Raw genomic sequence first — 6,000 nt, 5'->3', positions numbered from 1 at the left:
AGTTTCTGAAGAGAAGCATGTTGTTTGAATTGTTTTTCCCCTATAGGTAATGGGCCATTTCTCTTTAGCTGCTTTCAAGATTTTGTCTTTAATTTTCGGAAGCTGACCTACCATGTGTCTTGGTGTGGATTTCATTGGGTTTATTTTGTTCGTGGTTTGCTCAGCTTCTTAAATCTCTAGGTTTACAAGTTAGTTTTCCCCCCAAATTTGGGAAATTTACAGCCATTTTTTCTTCAATCTTTCAGCCCCACCCTATTTTTCCTCTTCTCTGGAACTCTGATGACATGTCAAGATTTTTGTTTTAGTCCCACATGTTCCTGAGGTCATGCTCATTTTTCCCCCCAGTCTACTTTCTCTCTGTTTAGATTAGGTAATTTTTTTTCTATCTACAAGTTCTCTTATTCTTTCCTCTGTCCTCTTCATTCTGCTGTTGAGCCCATTCACTGACTTTTAAAATTTGTTCATTTTCATTCTAAAATTTTTGTGTGGTTCTTCCTTATATCTTCACTTGAGACCATTTTTCACTTGTTTCAAGTATGTTTCTAATTGCTTGTCAAAGCATTTTCTGACAGCTGCTTTAAAATCCTTGTCAGATAATTCCAACACCTATGTCATCTGTGTTGTCTTTTCTCACATGGTTTGAGATCTTCCTGGTTCTTGGTATGACAAGTGATTATTAATTGAAACCTGGACATTTTTGGTATTATAAGACTCTGAATCTTATTTAAGTCTTGTATTTTTAACAGGCTCCCTCTACCACAGCGCTGCCTCATTACTGCCAGGTAGGAGAATGTTCCTGTTGACACCTGGGGACAGGAAGGGCTGGGAGTTCCGGCTTCACCCTAGACCTCCTCTGACACCACCCAGTGGGCAGGGGGAGAGGCACCTTGTTACTGCAGGACGGGGATGAAGTCTAGCCTCCCTGTGCAGTCTCCACTGACACTACAGTGCAGGCAGCTTTGTTACCTCTGTGCAGTGGTGAAAACCCTGATTCTCCATGGGGTCTCCTCTGCTTCCATCCCAGAAAGCAAGGAGGATGGAGTCCAGGCTCCTCACTAGACCTCCTCTGACATCATCCTCGTAGAGGGTTGAGGTGCTAAGTTTAAGCATGCTTGAGTGGAATCTAGGCTCTCCCCTTAGCCTTAACTTGTGGGGGTGAGGATAGGGTTGCAGTCTTTCCTGAGGTATTTGATTGGAATAGAGCAGTTACTGTCTAATGGATTTCTGCCTTCTTAGGCTGCCTTTTTCCTGGTCCTTTACCTGGAGAGAGCAGGCTTTTGCTGTTTTTTTGTTTTGTTTTGGTTTGGTTTTTGCCTATATCTACTGTGTTTCCTGGTTGCCAACTTCACCAGTATTGTCTGGGATAGATGAGGCAGATAAGAAAACCCAGGGAACTCACCACATGTTGTTCCTTGAGTCCTGAGGTTCCTAGTTAGTCTGTCTTCTCTTCATCTTTGAGTCTTTTTATGCTTGTTTTGCATATAATTGTTCATAAAATGTTCAGGGGTTTTAGCTGTACTGGCAGGAGGAATATGGGAAGTATGTATATTCCATCTTTCTGGAAGAAGTTCAATTTTTCATTAGATACGTTTTAGTCAAAAAATGAAAATACAGTAAGATCCACAATTTTGTTAAAAATAGAACATATCTGCCTAGAAAAAATACCAAATTATAATAATGGTAATATGTGGGTAGTAGACTTCTGGATAATATTTGTTACTTTTGCTTACCTCTATTTTCCATGTTTAAAATAATGAACATGTGTCACTTTGGAAATAATAAAGTCATGTTCCTACAAGTTGATTTCTACTACTGTCTTCCCCTCATATGATGCACCCCAGGTTATGTTCACTTTTGCAACGGGAGTATGGGTTCCATTCAACTAACACCGAATAGCATTTGAATCCTTATTTTAGTGTGCTTTTTAAAACTCCCGATAAGCTGATACTTAACAGATTTGTGTCCTGGCCCCTACTTTCCAGGTATGGATCCCCTGGGCTCTTTCTGCCCAAGGGAATCAATGGAACCATAGGGGAGAAAAGTTGGTATCTTGGACAAAGGTGTAGGCCCTCTGTGATTGCCACCACTGACAAATGACACTTGTAAGTGGGCTAGTCAGCCCGACAAACATGAGTAACCCCCATCTGCCTGTATGGATACGATGGATACTCTTGAGAGTCAGAGTATTGAGAGAGAGATATATATATATATCCATATACATACATTTCCCACCCTACAGCAACATGTTCCAGTCTGGGGATCAGTTCTAACAGCCTTTCTTGTGAGACCTGGCTTATCTTCCAAACACATCTGGTTTGTTTTATTCAGATGGAGCTGCAGTACAAATAAAAATTTTTTCAAATAAGCATTTTCAATCAAGAACTAAACATATCCATCACTCCCCCAAATTTCCTCATGCCTTTATAATTCATTCCTCTCTCCCCACTTCACCCCCATTCCTCAGCAAGCACTGATCTGCTATTACTCTAGATTAGTTTTCATTTTCTACAATTTTTTATAAATGAACTCATATGGCATTAAATCCTTTTTTGTCTTGCCTTTTATACTAAGTAAAATTATTGTTGAGATTCTTCTGCACTGTTGTATTGATAGTTTGTTCCTTTTTTTTGTAACCATTCAATTGCTAATGGACATATAGTTTGTTTCCAGTTTGGGACTCTTACAAATGTGCTGCTATGAACACTCACATGCAAGTCTTTATATAGACATTGGCTTTCATTTCTTGTGGGTAAACAATTAGGAGTGGAATGGCTGGTTGTATGGTAGGTGTGTATTTAACTTAAAAACTGAAAACGGCTTACACATAAGGTCAAAATAAAAATAAAGTCATTGTTCATTCTCTTACAGGTCATATGAGATTTTTTTCCATTTCAGCCCAGAGTAGCACACTAACTAAAAAACAAAAACAAAAACAAAAACAAACCACACAAAACTGCTACCTGTTCAGATCCAATAACTTACAACAGGAAACCTTCCTAACTGCCAATACAAACCCTACCCCCAAATCTTTACATATTCTCTTCTCAGTCTTTAGTAGACTAAAGCAGCCATTTACCGTTGTCACCTTCAGATTAGTAACTCTTCCCAGAGACCTCATACATTCAGCTCATTTCCTATGGATATTAACTAGGTGAGATTATTATGAAGCTATTTCACCTGTTATAAAAAGTATTAAATATTTAAATATGGACATATTGGTAGGCCCCTGACCATTTGAGCAATCTATTTTCTATTTTCAGGAGACTATTACGGGGGAGGGGGGGAGGGATAAATGAAGAATTTTGGATTAAAATATAAACACTACTATATCTAAAATAGATAACCAACAAGTACCTACTGTATAGCACAGGGAACTATACTCAGTATCTTTTCATAACTTATAATGGAAGAGAATCTTAAAAAGTACCATATATATATATATATATATATATATATATATATATATATATAAAACTGAATCACTTTGCTGTACACCTGAAACTAACACAACATTGTAAATCAACTATATTTCAATGCAAATTAAAAAAGAGAGACTGTTACCACCTCTAATTGATGTAGGCTGATTTTGGCTTTTATTAGTTCTCAGAAATTAAAGTATCTGAGTTTCCTCACTACCAAAGCAAGAAATTGGATTTAAAAAGTTCTCTATATACATATAAACAGAGCATTTCTAGGAGCCACCCATAGGGTGTGGCTCTATGATCAGAGGTCCAGGTTCCAGGAGTTGAGGACATGCAGGACCTCAGTCTCTCCAATTGCAACTCTCAAGAAAGTTTCTGACAGCTCAAGAACTAGAGTCAGCCATAGAAAAAATCAGCCATTGGTTGTTACTCATTGGCTAACACAAGTTAGATGATGCTGTCCCCTCTCTAATCATCAGCTGCTAGAGGGGCAACAAAGATTCTCAGTACCAGGGAGAGGTGGGAAGACAGGAAAAGTTAGCATAGAAAGTGACGGGCCATAAGGGAGGAAGGGGTTAGAGATGCTGGGAAGGAAGTTACATATAAGTTTCAATAAGCAGGTTTCTGAGGTGAGAGTGGAGTCAAATCCTTTTGGGGGCAGCTGGTTTCTATCTTTGGCACCAGGTAATAAATTTCCTGTGTGCGTGTGGGATCTGCTACCTTAATGGATAGAGTAACACAGATATAATTCCCTGATGGGCACTCAAAAGACAGAAGGCAAGTATATGTGTATAAAGCACTGGGACAAGCTTCTCTGATAAGCCATCAAAGCAACGTCTTGTTGTTTATATCCTGGACTCACAGACACATAAGTATACAAGGCAAGCAACTAGAAAAGAGAAAAAAAAAATTCTCCTTGGACCAGAAATCAAAACGATGCTGCTGGGTGACTCTAGGGTGGGGTGCAATGTCCCTAGTGTCCTTCCAGGCATTAACTGTCAGGTGCCATGATATACCTGGATCTAGACTGAGGTCTTGGAGCCCCTAAGGGAGGCAGCCACAAGACCAGCAGAGAGACTGGAAGAAGGAAGGAAAGACACAGAAACATGATCTTGCATACCAAAACTCCAAAACGCATGAGGCACGAGGAAACTCAAAGCTAAGAAAAAGCCAATAAAATCAAAATGAGAGTTCATTCCAGAACAGCCGGAAAAGGATAATATAATCAAATAGATTGAAAATGTTCAAAGAGCGAAATGGAAGTTACACTTCCATTTAAAAAAGAACTCTAAATTATTTAATAAAAATGGAAGGGAATGAAATAACATCAGATGGACATAAAGAATCAATTAGAACTCTTGCAAATGAAAAATATGTTTTAATATTTAAAATACAATTAACTAAGCTGGATATAGTGAAAGGGTGAATGAGTGAATTGGAAGACAACACTGAGGAAATCACCCAAAATGCAACATACACACCTCTCAAATTACATGTATAATAGGCATCTTAAATATTTTTAGCCAAATCACATCTTCAAATCACATCTCTACTAGAAGAAATAAAAGTTGTCAAAGCAGAGCCATTCCAGTTAAAGTGGAGGTGGTAGGACTGATCTATGTTGCTAAATGAGCATTAGGATATAGCTTGGAGACTTTCCTTCTATTGTTCTCTTGGACAACTACTACAATTTTGCATTTTTTAAAATATATATTACCTCAACTAAATAATTAGCATACTGAAAACAGAAGCTAACTTTATTCTACTGCCCAAGCCCTCAACAAATATTTGATTTTGGTTATGAATATGAATATAAGGAAATTCAATGCAAGCAAATTAGTTAGAAACTAAAAAGATTTACACTTTATATAGTGTATACAATATACAGTGCATAGTTCCATTATTATAGAAACACCAGCTCTTAGGAGTACCTACTTTTCTTTCCTTTGTTTTTAAATTAAAGTTCTTGGGACTTCCCTGGTGGCACAGCAGTTAAGAATCCACCTGCCAATGCAAGGGACACGAGTTCAAGCCCTGGTCTGGGAATATCCCACATGCCGTGGAGCAACTAAGCCCGTGCACCACAACTACTGAGCCTGCACTCTAGAGCCTGTGAGCCACAACTACTGAAGCCTGCATGCCTAGAGCCCATGCTCTGCAACAAGAGAAGCCACCGCAATGAGAAGCCCACGCACAGCAACAAAGATGCAACGCAGCCATAAATAAATATAGATAAATAAATAAAATTAAAAAATAAAGTTCTTGTTCCATTTCCATTAAAACAGTATTTGTCTAAGATCAGTTCTATTATTCCATTGTATTTAATATTGAGGTAGATTCAACTCAAGAAGGTATAAATAAATCAAAATTAGGTAGAATTTTTAAAACTAAATTTAAGAGCAGTAATGAACAGGCAATAACTAAAGTAGAAACTGTAACGGCAGTAAAAAACACTTGAAAATATGCACATAGGAGAGTTTATCTAAACTTTCAATGAATAGATGACTCTCACAACATATAAACTGTTTGACAAAATAGAAAACCTGAAGAGCTTACTCATTTTATAAGGCTATCCCAA

Source organism: Leucopleurus acutus (genome assembly GCF_964270905.1).
Source record: "Leucopleurus acutus genome assembly, chromosome: 16".
NCBI classification, from domain to species: Eukaryota; Metazoa; Chordata; class Mammalia; order Artiodactyla; family Delphinidae; genus Leucopleurus; species Leucopleurus acutus.
This window is presented reverse-complemented; position numbering follows the sequence as displayed.